Source organism: Corvus brachyrhynchos, unplaced genomic scaffold, assembly GCF_000691975.1.
Source record: "Corvus brachyrhynchos isolate BGI_N302 unplaced genomic scaffold, ASM69197v1 scaffold34, whole genome shotgun sequence".
In the NCBI taxonomy this organism is placed as follows: domain Eukaryota; kingdom Metazoa; phylum Chordata; class Aves; order Passeriformes; family Corvidae; genus Corvus; species Corvus brachyrhynchos.
The window spans coordinates 4,055,072-4,070,674 of record NW_008238126.1 but is presented as its reverse complement, the minus strand read 5'-3'; the positions used below and the strand labels follow the sequence as shown (position 1 = coordinate 4,070,674).

Sequence of the window (15,603 nt, the reverse complement as noted above, 5' to 3'; positions counted from 1 at the left end):
TTTAAAAGCATTATTTGTATTTACATCACAGGTCATGTGAAACAACTTGCAAATCTGAGTGTTTTGAAAGCTTAGTTTATGAATAAATACACTGAGACACAGCTGCTCTAAACATTGAATTTTTAGGAAAGTAATGCAACTCTTTGGGGAGAAATGCACTATACACCCAACAAAAATGAAGATTTAGAATATTTAGAACTAAGCTTTTATTTTGACTGTATAAATATGGGGTTTTTTTAATATATGGAAGGTGGTGGATGGGTGAGAATTATCTAACATGATTTCATTTAATCCTAACTATTTTACAGTTAATTAGTGACCTAGATTTCACTATTCACAAATAAGAGAAATGAATGATGTAATATATTTCTCTGTCTTAATTCCAACCCTGTAGGCTAATCTGCTCAAACCAGCACCTCTAGAACTACACAGGATTGAATAAAAACCAATTCTACAATCAAAGTAATTCATTTAGCACTTTTACAAAGCTGACAATGATGAGAAATCACTAACAAGGAGTAGCCTGTTAACTGAAATCAATTCCACAGCTAGAAACAGAGATGGATTTGAACCACCTCAAACAAATCAGGAGAAGAAGAGGGACATACTGTAGGTTTCACAAGGAGATCCACTTTCATGTTTTGAAGACCACATCTCTGAGCTGTTAGAAGAGGGAGAAAGACTGTTCTGGGACAGCAAGACCTCCTGTATATCTGCCCTAAAATCCCCAGAAAGAAGTAATTTCTTCAAGATTTAAAGATCAAGAGTTTTTTGATAGCTGAAATCAGACCCCGTCCAAAAAAACCCAGGTCATGCTTCAGGCAAATAAAAACTTAAATAATGTTTAGGAGGTTTTTCTCAGAGCCCAAATGAAGGAGAGGGAGACTAGTACTTTTACAAATATATGTCTACAAATGCATTTTCACATGCAACTAAAAATACTGTTATAAAACTCAAGTAAAAAGTAGCTAAAGCACCATTAAAGTAGAACTGGAATTGGAGGAAAGGCCTTTAGATCATTCAGATTAACAATTCAAACCTAACATTAAAAGCATCTGTTGATAGGTATTTCCTAAACCCTTCATAATTCTTGTTATTCTTCTGCAGACTTGGTCCAAGTTTCCTCAGTAACTGCAAGCTTTGCTATTCCATAAAACAATAATTTCTGAGAAAATAATGCTTTAGGAGCATTGCATTTTATTTAGATATAGATGCAAAACAGTTACTCTTAATTTTCCACAACGATTTCTGTGACCATAAAAAGGCCTAACTGGTAATACATTTTAAATTAGGCTGTATCAAATGATTGTTGCTGGGGCTACTTATTCATACATGGAAAAGCAAGATTACAAATTACTCAAACTAAAATCTCACTATTTCCACGAAAAAGAAAATAATTACATATTTCACTTTCTGTGAACCACTTCCATTATCAGAGCCATATAAAAGTTGCCCTTCTTTATTTTTTTTTTTTTCTGCAATAGTACCATGTTGTGGATTCATTCTGTTTGTGATTCCAGACAGTTCCCAGAGCTTTCCCTGGGCTTATTATTGCCAGCCCAGCTATCCCCCCTCTTCTGTATGCATATGTTTTACTGCTGTCCTAAACATAATATTTCACAGTTGTCTTGTAATTCATCATTTGTTCAAGACTGTATTTCATCCTCATCCAGTCCTCCAAATTGCTGGACATCTCTGCTGTAAAGATGCCGAGCACAAATGGGTGCTGTATAAATCACTTGAATCAGTATAAGAAAATGCTCTAGACCATGGAAAAGCCCTGTGGGACTCCATGATGGACTAAACCACTGCTGAGCATGTTTTTCAACACTATGGTGGTTGTATCCAGATTATCTTACTCCCCTTTTTTAATGAGTAAAATCAGATGGGACACAATCAAAAGCCAGACTAAACAGAAGATACATCACAGCTACTATTTCATTACTGTCTATTGCCTAGTAAAATGACAAATGGTGGGATTGATTTGTTTTATTACTGGCAAATACACTTGAGTAATTATCCTCCAGGAATTAAAGAAAAAAGTTTCAGCAAATTAATAGTTCAAGCAGAATTTTTCTGAGTATTAAAAATAAAATCTTTATATACTGCCAGAAGGGCATGCTTTAAATAAATTAGTTATTTGGTCTTTTTTTTCCACTCCATTTATGATCTACCATTCTCAAAAATAACTATTTCAAAACATGTTATAATTGACTTTCATAATTTGTTAACTGGATCACACCTCTTCTCTCTGACCTTGCTCTTCTCCAATTCATCCAGTTTTATTAAGGATGCAATTGCAATTAGAAACAAGAAAAGACAAGTCTAATAGAGGAAACTCCTTCATATATTAGAAGCATAACAAAGGAATCCAACAAAGAGTAATACAGATGCATCACTAGTTGAGAACAGGCAAAGTAGGGTGAGACAGAGAACATTTTGAGAGAAGGACGGCTTCTTACATTTCAATCACTGCTGAAATCAAAGGAATAAAGCTTGAACATTTTTTTCTAATAAATCAGTCAACTGCATTCAGCAATATCTGAGACTTACAACTGTTATCTTGAAAACTAAGCCTCAAAACTAAGTGTAGGAATATCAGGTTTCTTTAGGGTTGTTTTTTTAAATACACAAAAGATATTTTGGTCAATAAATAAATAAATTACCTTAGCAAACTGTGCATTTATCCATTTTGTGAAAGTTTTCTTTTGAACATCTTCCCGTTCATCTGCCAGAGGGAAAAAAAAAAAGCACTTCATTAGAATTATTCAACAAAATAATGCAATATTATTGATTAATGTTTCAGTCTTGGTTTATTCTAAAGCTTTTAATAATACTTCAAACACAGCCAGGAAATCTGTTTGGATGTATTCTGTCTTTGACAATTACAACAACACATTTTGACGGTCTACAGGTCCCCTTCATAGTCATGGTCTATATCCCTAGTTCAACTGACCTATCCTGTGGTTTCTTTTCTTCTGGAAGAGAACATGTTGAAGTAGGATCTGAAACATCCCCTTCTAATTTTTAATTTCATATAGGTATAAAAATACCCAAACATGTCATCAGATGGTTTTGGCATCAGGAAACTCTTCTACAGCATTTCTAGAAAAGTACTTGAAATAACATTATATCCACCTCCTCAAATTCCTTGAGGAAGTAAAATCTTCTGGACCCCAATAATAGTTCTACACTGGCAGCTCCTGATGTACCTTATGCCTTTTCTAACTTGCAACTATTTACCTGTCACAAATTGTTATATATTTTTCCTCCAGTGGAAAAAGAAAAAAAACCCCACACACATATTTGTTCAGCCATACATGAAATTCTTTTTCTATTCTTTAGCATGAAATCTTTATAGAGGGAGATGATTTATCTTAGGCCTTGATTCCTGTATCTAAGTTATAAGTAGTCTTGATGCTGAATGGAACTGGACAAACAAAAGTACAATTCTGATGTATTTTATATAGGTTGAAAGAGAAAAAAAGTATTTCAAACTAGAACTTTGTAAGCATTTGCTCAAAAAGATCTATTAGGCATCATCCCTGAAATATAAAAGACAGACTTTTCTTGGCAAAACAAAATCAACCCCAACTAGAACTGAAGGGCATATGTGAAAAAGGGTGCAGAATGCTTACAGTAAAATAAAGTTCACTCAATGCAGCCTTTTGGTTTGCAGTAAAATTCTCTGCACTTCTTAAATAAAAAGGGATATTAAATTCCCTTCTGAAATGTTCAGCAATTAATAATGTTAATGGATTCAGCCAAATTTGAAAGGCAGGTATAGATGAGCTAGAAGAGGAATGCATGGCATTAATAATGTACTTTGCTTTCCCTCCCTCCACCTGTCCAAGGAGCCAAGACAAGGCAAATCTTTTTGACACAAATATATCTCTTGTTCTTAAAACCTCAGCTCAGTAATGTTAAAAATACCTTTCCCAACAGAATGTTTTCCAGTTTCAAAGATACAAGATACTTATGAAAAAATACTAGAGTTTGCAAAGTTACTATTTCATTACAAAGAACTACTGCATACAAGAAGGAGCTTATTCTAATTGTGTTCAGATGATCTTGAGCGAAAAAAGAATGACAACACAATAGTACAACTGGAAACTTGCCATAGAAGTAATGCATTATATACACTCTGCCACTAATATATATATGAGTATTTGCTACAATAAACTTCCTAGACTTCTACTGCTCTCTATCCCAAATAACGCTGTCAGCTTCATCCTTTAGCTGAAAGTAATACTTGAATAGTTGAGACTCATCTAAAAGCAACAGCATGCGAAGAAGTTGCATGCTTTTGGTTATACATGATGCTAAAAATGTTCTTTTTTCCCACAAGCAACACTTCCCTCTGTGTTGACTGTAAGTTGTTTATTATATGAATTGTTTCATTCCAGCCACATGCAGTACACAGAAGATGAGAGAAGAAAGATACATTTTCTTGGTGGAAGACAAATATTCAATCTGATGTTTTATTACAAACTTCTTCAGCAACTTCATATAAAATATTACACATAAATAGCTGCTTATGTTTAATCATCTCTGCTAAAACTGCCAAATGCAAATGGATTCAAAGAATAATTTGGCATTTAGCAAGGAAAAGTAAAAAGAGGCGAAACCACCTTTTTCAAACTGCACAAACAATATTATGTGATATTTATCAGGGACAAGGAAATAGACAAAAACACGTCTTCAAACTGTTCAAAGTTCTGCTTTTCCAGCCGAGGCAGCTGTAATAGCATATGTAGTAACAGAGTGGGTTGTTTGGTGTTGTTTGGTTGGGTTTTTTTCACAAAGATTGTGCGAAAAGTTGCGAGTGATTCAACTGCTAGTCACCAGTTAATTCATGTCCACTGTGCTAATAAAAATCAGGGTCTCCTGAGAAAAATGAGAGTCAATCCCATAATTTAAATGTTTGAAAGTTATTCAAAGTTCAGGCAATGCTCTGCTACAAATCTATTCCACTGCTGTTATCTTCATATAGAAATCATTGCAAGCACTTTTATCTCTAGGTACTTGCTCTGACAAGTTTATACCACAACAATTTGTTAGTGACAGCCTCCTAACCTAAAAAAGAATCAATCTTTTGGTTATGCAAGGCATGATTTCCCCACTGTAAACATGATCTTTTCAAAAGAGATGTTCTCTTAGCCCAGATTTATGGATTGAATGCTAGATGTGGAAGCTGAATGACATTTATCTAGGTGCTGCAGAAACGTGCCAAGAACACTCCTGTGCCACTTTCATAATGCTGTGTTTATAAGAGATCCTTCAGCAGTGAGCCAGTGAATGTCCTTGCAGGTGCTTTTACTGTGAGACAAGAATAATCAAATGGCCAGGCAGGTAATTCCTTCACTAATTCAAGAGTAATATGGTATGTTTATTTCCTTTCTTTCAAGCAGAAAGAACTGCAGAATAGTGTACTGTTTCTCCTCAGGTTAGATTTAAACATGAAACACTACATGGATCCTGAATCCCTTTATCGCAGTAACAATGGGATCGCTTCCCACAGCAAAAATGCTTTCCTCAAATTGATGGACATTGAGTGGAATAGGTTTAACCTCATTTTCTGTAGGTTATCAACTCAGACTCTGAGGTCTACAAAAAGCCTTCCAGAAAACAGAGATACTGAGCAGTAAGATTTCCCTGATTTTCATGCCCGACAGCCTCTAGTACCACTGAACAGATCTTGCTCTAACTACAAATGTGCTCTGATGATGAGCATCCAGCTTTGCAGCTGTGAATGCAAACCTCTCATATTAGTTAACTGCACATTTGACTTTTGAAGTATTATTCCAGGTTAGGCTTCATAATAAATTATGACCCAGAGAGAAAGTGCAGTATTAATGAAGCTAATCATCTGACAAAGGACAGTTCTGACACTTAATCAGGCAGCAAAGCTAATAGAGACAAGTGGCACACTGAAGGATGCTTGGGAACAATCATGATTCAACAGAGCAAAGATGCTATTTTTAATGGCAAGTGGTCACCATACCACTTTCCTAGATACTTAATAGCTCATGTTTGCCACCTACCACTCCAATGCAAATTTCTATTTTCCACAAGAAAAACTCCAAGATTTTGTCATCTCTTACTACACTTTTTACTACACTTATTTTTCCACAACACCCTATCTGCTCAAATACCACCAAACATATTAAATAAAAAATGGCAACAGGAAAAAACCATTTTAAATACCTGGTATACTCTAGATACTATTCTGAAAGCATAGAGCAGTGTTAACAAGTCACTAAAAAGTAATAATTTTAAACAATTTGAGCTGACAAATACCAAGAGATTGTAAAATGAACCAAGGTTCAGAAACATACACTACATATGTCACTACATCATTCCATTTATATCATAAAAGCCACTTCCCCACAGAAGACATGTAGCAGTGAGAAGGAAACTTGAACACTTTGGGGCATCCTTCCCTTTTTTTCTAGAGGACCTTCAACCTCTCAACTCTTGACACACCTGAATAAATATTTCTTTCACTAACTCACAGAATGGCTGAAGCTGTAAGGACATCATCTGGTCCGACTGCCCCAGTCAAGCAGGGTCACCTAGAGCAGATTTTACAGGACCATGTGGAGTGTGTTTTTTTTATTGTCTCCAAGGATGGAGACTCCACAGAGTCTCTTCCTAGAGACTACCACATCAAGACTGCATGTTCTGCCTTCCACAGATCTGAGTAGTGTTTTCCAATGCAAGTGACTTAGAAAATTCTCCTCTAGGGGAAGTACAGCCCGATTTTTAAAAATAGAAGGCATTCAACAAAAGTGTACTGGTACCTGAGGAGTACCGGAAATGAGCCACATCCTCGGATTATAAAGTTCAACTTTAAACAAACAAACAAACAATCATTGTCATTTTCGTGTCAATAAAGATGTGACATTTGTAGAGTGTTTGAATCACTCAGACACAGGCAGTGATGGGAGGCTCAGTTGTGTGATGGAAGATTTCACGCAACCTTCAGCGAGCAGTTTCATCCCAACTGTGGGAACATAAATAGGAAAGGAGACATCTTATTCTGTTACCCAGTGTTGCCCTGAGTTAAGTTAAATAATAATTGAATAGTTATGTTTTGTCTACCAGAAACTATAAGCAAGAAAGAAAGAAAAAAAAGGAAGGAAAAAAAGAAAAGAATTCCCATATACTGCTGAAAACTTTGAAAACTTTGAAACAATGGTGTTAAGGCAGGGGTCAATTGCCTCATTCATGGCAACTGCAGGTTTGCAGGTTCATTGGAACACTGCACTTTAGAGAATAAAACCATCAAAACTGCAATTTGATTTTCCAGCAGCCAAACAATGCAGATTGAGAAAAGGTCAGGATTTTCTTCAGTGAGTGGGAGTGAGTACCAGCAATGGTGGGAGCACTAGGAACAAAAGAGGCCACAGATAGTCACATTATTGATACTCTGGCTCCATCGACTCACTATTCTTAGAGGTTTTCAGTACACTGTAACAATACACTGTCAGTAACTACAACTGCTGAGAAATGTTCCCTTCCCATTCTTGCTTATCTGAAGGGGGAAGAAGAAATCAATGCAATACAATGACTGAATGATATTCGAGTGGACTAGCTTTGATTTTTAGTCATTGAGGTCATCCAAGACATTCACAAGCTGACAGGAAATACAATAGACTGCTTTGAGAGACAGCCAATGAATTTAAGTCTATTGCTCATGTAAGGAAATACAGAACATGCAATTCTTCATCCATCTTCTATAAATATACTGATGAGCAGTATGTTGACTTAATCTGAATATTGTTAAAACTCCCTGTTCCCTGTGCTACCCTCTTGAGACTTTACTGTGGAACCAGAGTCAAATCACCATAATCAGACCATCTCAGGCTTTTCAAAACACTGATGAACCTATTCAAATGCTCAGCAGAAATGGAACACTGAAAGCCCTTGTTAAAATAGATTTAAAGGGGGAAAAAAAAAAAAAAGTACAACTAAACACCCTGAAAAATAGAATATCAAAATTTTCTGAGAAAGATTTGGTAAGCTTTAAGGCAAATTTAGGAAATGAACAGGTGTATTCCTAACCAAAAAGACTTTGCTCCCCGTTTCCTTCAAATACAGGAACTCAGAGGGAGGGATGCCCTTTACTGACCAGAGGACAAAAGAGAGGGTGTCTATAAGACTCAACCTACAAGACTTCTACTGATAGATTGGCGTAGCACATTGAACTATTGAACTACCTTGCCTAGACCGAATGTCAGGCTGAGAAAACATTTTATTTTTCTCATTTCATTATATTAGTTGGAATTGTTCTCTCATTATAAATGTTTTAGGGAAACCACTTCCTGACTTTTCCTATTTTTTTAATTCCTTAAGGCATTTTAAGTGTTTATGTAAGATCTCACTCTTCTGACCTAACTGACTAATTAGCTATTTAGAGAAAATACTGAGTGCTTTTGAGGACCAGTGTGGATGTTATGTGTAGAAAAGGCACAGGAGCAGCACAAAGGACAGAGAACACAACAGACTGCCAGCCTGGAACAGAAGGAAAGATAAAAAAAGAAAACAAAACAAAATCCACAAAAACAACAACATAAAAAGGAAGAAAAAGAAAAAAGAGAAAAATGAGGAAGGGGTGCAGGGGAAGAGAGAAGGGGAATAAGCACCTTTACCCTGGCTTGGGGGGGAAAAAAACATATGAAAAAGTAGGAGTGGGATGGGAAAAAGCAGAGACAAACACTTTCTTTCTGGAGAGAAAAAAAGGATATCTGGTAGCTAGAAGATCATATGCAGGGAAGCAGTGAATTTGAACAAAAGAACTACTGAAGCATGTGCAGCTTAGTCAAAAAGATTTGACTAGCATCCAAAAGTACCAGAATAATGCAAACAAGCTACATTTGATTCCTAAAACAATAATGGGCAGCTGTGAAATGTACACATAGATCTATGTTTGAACAAATTCATGTAATTTGTTCATGTTTGTTAAATACCCCCCCACCCTTCTTCCCCTCCACCAGTTCTCAACCCTTTTCCCTAAATAAATTGTAGCATATGGAACTCCCAAGACAAAAGCATCACAATTCCAATGAAATTTAAAAAAGAAAGAAACAGAATGTCAGTTCACACTTCCAGAACATTTTAAGTATACACAACATGGGGTGTTCAGCTCCAGTTCATACCCTAGTAATTGTATTCCCAGCTGTTGACCTAGTCCTCCTCTGGTCCACCACACACACACTTTGGGAACTGATTGTACTTCTCCATGTCTATGGATTTGACCTAAGGATCTGTAACACAACGCTAAATGTCAGGACATCTGCCTCACTCAAGTGCTGGTGACCCACCCCTGCCTTAGGGTAAGGACTTGAAAGCGTTTTGAACCACACTCTACCAAAAATACCCGTATCTAGTTATTAACAGCTTTGCAAACACAAGCGTAACTGTTTTTGTTTACTGGGGTTTTTTATTATGCTCTAACCAGCAAGTACTTTGGAACCAGTAAGTTTTTCCCAAAGGAAAATCACTAGTAAAATGCAACCTAAAATATATCAGACTTCTCTGCACAAGATAAATAACATCTCAAGGAACTAACCTGTCTCTACCTGAGAGCTGGTACTTCAAAAGGAGTTCAGTTTATGCCTTATCTTTACATGGGAATATATAATTACTCATTTGGATATTCACCTGTGTATAAGCAGTGTCCCTTTTTTTTACCTATTTTTCAATGTCATATACATATATTGACAAATTAAAAGAATCTTTGATAACATATCAGTAGAAGCCCATGCTATTTTCGCATCATACCATTGTCATGACAGTATTTTCTGAATACTGTAGATCATATATTATATCTTTAAATGAGGTAATATATTTGTCTTCACTTAAACTCCCACACTAGCTAGAAGTGCTGTACCAACTGAAACCACTGCAGCTTTCTGCAACTTGCAGAATATTTTATGATTTAATTGTATTATCAACTTTTTGGCAGTCAGACATCAATGAAATCATGTTGCCAGTACATCCAAGTACCTTAAAAAATACCGACAATGATTTAACAGCTTTTTGGTTTTCTGGTTTGTTTTTTTGTTTTGTTTGTCGGTTTTTGTTTGGTTTGGGGTTTTTTTGAGGTTGTTTTCTTCATTTTGTTTTGGTTTGGTTTTTTGTTGTTGAAAGCAACAAAATTAATTTTCTGGATAAGTCTTCTTAGTGCTACACAATGTACTAAGTTAATGGGGAAAGATACTAATATTACCAAAATATGAAAGAGAAGTAGGAGTTGGTCAATACTAACTTCCTCTTGTCAAAGGAGTATATTTTGTATATTTTGGGAAAATACTTAATTTTCTTGATGGATTCATTTGAACTGGATTTTTTTGTTTTTTTGTTTATGGGTCAGGAAGCACAAGTTACATTCTGCTAATACATCATGTGATGTTACATAAAAGCAACAGAAACACTTTTTGTCACATAGATTTAGTATTATTATTTTGATATATAAAATCTATTGCAACTCCACAGCCCAAACCTGCAATTTTTACCACAGCTGCTGAGACATACTTTGACCCTTTTGTCTTACAAAACCAACTAATGATTTGTAAGGTTGATCAGCAAAAATTAACAGAAATGTGCTTGGAGTAAGAAGGCAATATTTGCTGCTCAGCCCCCTTGATGGTTGTTGGGCTGACTTGGACTAAAGGGTAGAACCTGATTGACATTTTAGAAAAAAACCCAACATACAACTTCTTTGAAAGAGTGACTAGACCTGGTAAACAGATCTAGTACATCTTGACTGTAGTAACTCTGGTTTCAGAGTTTCTTACTTTTAACCCATTTTTATCCCTTCCCAGAGGAAATGGGAATTGATACCTGATGACAGAGAGAATCAGTATTAGCCTTTTTTCTCCCCTCTGAGCACATGGGTATTTCCACACTCTATTCCTTGAACAGGAGGGACAGTGGCATTAGGACAGATGGACAGGCCCAGCTGTGGCCTGGCAGCAGCCATCCCTCCGTGAGCCTATTGAACAGCCAGCACCAGAAAATCCTCCTTGGCTAGATACTAATAAAATTGGTTTGTGTGCACTGCACCCTCAGTGACAACCTGTAATAAGCATTGTTACTCCTCTGCACCAAGGATCTGAGAATTGCTGAAACTAACTCAAAGTGAAAGCAGGCACTCTCACCTCGGCTGCTGCTTAACCAGCCGGCTCGAAGAGAACCCAGGACTATAAACGTCCCTGTCACCACTGTGGGAAAAGTTACAGGCCAGAAAAGAGCAGCACTGGCAGGTCCTGTATTTCAGCAGTGTCACCAAAAAAAAAAACTCCCCCAGAATAAGAACTTGTTCTGAAAAAAACTTTAAACAGCTCTAGACTTTATGGTTTTCATCAGGAGAGCTCCACGCACTGGGAGGAGGAAAACTGTGATAAAGGAGCTGTGGCAAACACTGAAGTTGCCTTGTCAGGACAGAGGAGGTGTAGGTTCTTGGGGTTTTTATTTGTGTTTTTGAAACCTTGGAAGAGAGGTCAGCATTTAGCTGATCAGCAGGCCATCTCAGAGTGAGCTGTGACAGAGGCACTGCATGGGAAGGGTTACTATAACAGAGATTAATTACTAGAAATAAAAATGTCAAGGTTATGTAACTAGATAAAATTACCCACAATTTTCATATTTATAACCTTTATGAAAAATAAACACTTATTTTTGTTTTGTTCAGAAAATAGAAGATAAATGTTTACTGTTAGACAGACTGTGTCCTTCCTTAGCTGGAGATTTTTAACATCTAGGTTTCTATTTCTGTTCCGACACGAGCAATAGAGGACAGGGGACTGAGGACAGGAGACTAAGGACAGTTAACATTAATTCATGAACCAGCCAGGGAAGAACACATAAAAAACAGGAAATAGAGGCCCACAAACTTTCTGAATTATAGACTTTCAACTGATAACAGATGAAGCTGAAAGAAGCATCAGGATTTAAAATATGTAGAGTCTAAAACATGACATTAGTATCTAGTGTTTCACACAACCTTCTGATGTAAAAATGAAATTGCTGTTCTGTTTTCAGCAAATGCCACCTAGTGATGCATAGTTGCAAAGGTTTGAACTACTTTGATTTTTATGTATATTGTCCCAGATTCTCTGATTTGCTTCTATTAAAAAAAAAAAAAAAATAGGCAAGGGCTTTACATGGGCACAGACTCTCAAAATTCCTGTCACACACATGCAGAACACAGAGCAGGGTGGGCTTAGCCATACCTGAAACACCAACATTTGTTACAGTTTGTATTAAAATATTCATTGCAAACAACCATGCTAACTACATCATGGTAGCTAGCACTATTCTGAAATATTTCAAGTTCTTTTTTTGTTCCTCTGTCAAAAGCAATTAGAGAACAGGCTGTTCTAGTCTGCTTGACTGACTTCTGTCTACTTTATTTCATCTGACCCAATTAGTGTCAGAGTTAATCAGGAGGAGCTGCCACTGGGGCATCAGAGAATATATCAGAAAAGTTTGCAATTAATGAGACCAAGGTGTTAATATGCAATTGTTTACAATACACACACCCTGTTCTTAGGGTGAAGATACTGTCATTATAAAGCTGACAGCAGCAACTGGCCCACAGCTAGAATTCATCTTACTATACAACATTTGAGAAACTTTGAAAAAAAAGAGCACATGCATCTAAGAATAGCTGTGTGAATTAAAGGTAAGTGAACTGTGTTTTCCACTCCTGTTTTCACCTCACCTGAAGTAGACAAGGTAATGATGAATGCATTTAAACTATAGTTGTGATCTATTTAATTCACAAAGAATTATGGTAGATTTCATGTTGTCAGGTCTCTTGGCATCTTTTCACCATTCCCAAGCATCCTCCACCTTCCAAGGATAGAAAAGAAAGGGTAGTCAAAGAATAAGATGAAGCATTTCAAAAGCCCCTGTTGATAGTGATTATTGGAGGGGGGAAGCTCGTAGAATACAACTTGATTCCCCTATACCCTTTCCCATTTCACAACTACTTTTTTCTGTTTGTAGTGGTCCAATCGTACAAGTGACTGAAGGATCTTATATTTTCAGAAATACATGTTAGGATCTGAGTGTTTGGCATACTAAGCATGATTTTCCAGTACTACCCCATGTTTGGGAAAACTCCAACTGTACGGGTGAAGGCTAAATACCAGCATAAAGCATAAGATAAAAGTCTGAATACCAGTACTTCACAGAAAACTGAACTAAAAAGAATGTTAAGTGTGCATCCCCTACACCCTAAAATGTCAAGCATTCCTGAAAAGAAAAAGGAAGTCTGAATTTCTAGACAGCTCATAAGCAACACCTTGCAAACAGCCACAATGTTTACTGCAGACTGTTCTTCCTTCAGCTTCTTTCTGAGGCTTCTATTTTTCATTTAACAGCTTTATTTGGGAAGTGACTATTCAGTTCTCGCACAGGGAAAAAACATTCAGATTGGAAGAATGGGGGAGGTGTTTGTCTCTTTTGCCTCTAAGATGGTGAAAAATGAGGGCACAACAGAAGTGAGTTTTAGACTTTAACGTAAACGTGGTGACAACCATTACAAAGAATATGTTTTTTTTAGAATTTTTAAGACAAAATGTATTAAAGTTAGAACTTAGCAATGTTCCCAGAGCTACCAATAATTCCAACTGTGTTTTTCCCAAGCAGCCAGTGGGGAAAAAGCTATAATTATAGAGAACAGGCTGTAGAAATCACACTGCTGAAGACAGAAATACTTCAGGTGAGGTGCCACCCTTGCCTATCGAAGTACAGGACAGCATTGGCTTCTGGTCCAGCCTCTGTCTCTCCAGTACCACACCGAGAGGTGGGCAGCCTCTGACACACAGAGGAAGGACAGGATGTATCTTTTTAAGTGGTCAGGCATAGGTCCTGCTTATGAACATTTTATTATTTACAGTAACACTAAAACAACATACTTTGCTATGTGTTGTTAAACATATTGTTTACAACTTTGCATAAGGTTCTCAGATTATTTTTACATTGTCTACAGAAGCAACTGAAATTAGGTAGAAATCCTATCCAAAATTCATCTGCCTGACACTAGTGCAGTGTCATTTGTTAAATCTGAATACTCAGTTTGGGGTGGAACATATTTTTCATCCACACATTGGGACAAAGCTCAACATCTTAAATTTATCTCGGGAGAGAGGAGTAGAAAGAATTGGTAAAAATAAAATGGACAGGAACACCAAAATACCAAGGAAGAAAGAGGATATACATAATTCCTTATCCATGTTTTGAGGTACTTTTTTACATTCTGGGGTAGGGGGAAAAGTAGAGGAAGGAGGAATTTTTAGAATAACATCATTAGATTTTGTAACATGTCCCTATTCTTACTGCACTTCAGAATTTTAGAAGCACCAGTGAAACATCTGTTAAAATTAGATTTAATATGAGTACTGTTCATCTTCTCATTAAGTGGGCACTGTCTGAGCAAGTTACAAGAATATTTACAATAACAAATTGTATTTAAATCCTGGCAGATTTCATGCCCTCCCAACTAAAAGTAGGATTTTCTGGCTGTACCAGACATGAACATTTTAGATAACTAATATATTTGTTGTCTGTATGTATTCCATGCATTGATCAGTGGTTTTTTTCTTTTCATACATCATTCAGAACTGCTTGCAATGAAGGATTTCATATCTGTAACACTAAGCGAAGATTAAGAAATATTAGTATTGATGCTAGGACAGTTACCTATTATAAACATCGATTTTTATTTCAACTCAGTGCCAACTCCTCAGCTCTACTGAGAGGAGCTGTGTTTCCTTAATATAGATTCAGTACAGAAAAAGAAGAAAAACATCTATTTGTCATTCTTTTTACAGCTGTTCTTTTCCAGTCTAGACAACTCAAGGCAAGTGTGACATTTCACAAGACCATAAACTACATTGAAGAAACATACTGTCATTCTATTCCATTGTTTTTGCAACAGTAAAGAAGAGTAATTTTCTTAGTAGCTTAATGCTTTTTAGAGGCACCTTAATCAATCTGCATAGATATTTTGATCACATTCATCCTAATAGAGAAACAGAGTGAATAGATACTGGAATTTCAGTTTGGGCTTCTAACTTGGTGGACTGTAAAAAAGACAGAAAATATTCAGGGTAGAAAACTCATAAGCCAGCGGAGGGAGGGAGGGGAGAGACGGAAGGAAGGGAGGAAGGGAGGAAGGGAGGGAGGAAGGGAGGAAGGGAGGAAGGGAGGAAGGGAGGGAGGAAGGGAGGAAGGGAGGAAGGGAGGAAGGGAGGAAGGGAGGGAAGGAAGGGAGGAAGGGAGGGAAGGAAGGAGGATATGTTAAAACTAATGTGAAAAATGTATGGATAACTCATTGGAAGAGCAAAGAGAGAAGAAATGAGGATTCGACTGCAAAGACTACTGATAAAATCTCACCCAAAAAAGCTGAAACTATTACACTGTGGCTTTAATAGCTACTAAAAGCCTATGCAAGAACAAAGGGAAATTCACTGAAATTAGAGCATGATGGTTTTGAATGAATCAAAAAAACGTTATATCCATTAATTCTCAGGAAGTTCAGATAGCACTACACAAAACAGTTTAATGTGAATACACTAGTGAATACAA

At 36.6% G+C, this 15,603-nt stretch overlaps 1 protein-coding gene across 1 annotated transcript in view; it reads right to left on the bottom strand.

Moving 5' to 3' along the window:
* Positions 1-2,728, bottom strand: part of DMD (dystrophin) — an 896,220-nt gene extending 893,492 nt beyond the window's left edge. Inside the window, exon 1 of the mRNA XM_017733467.1 lies at positions 2,667-2,728. The gene's annotated coding sequence lies outside the window, so the exon portion shown is untranslated. The remainder of the gene's footprint in view (positions 1-2,666) is intronic.
* Between the last annotated feature and the right edge of the window lie 12,875 nt (positions 2,729-15,603).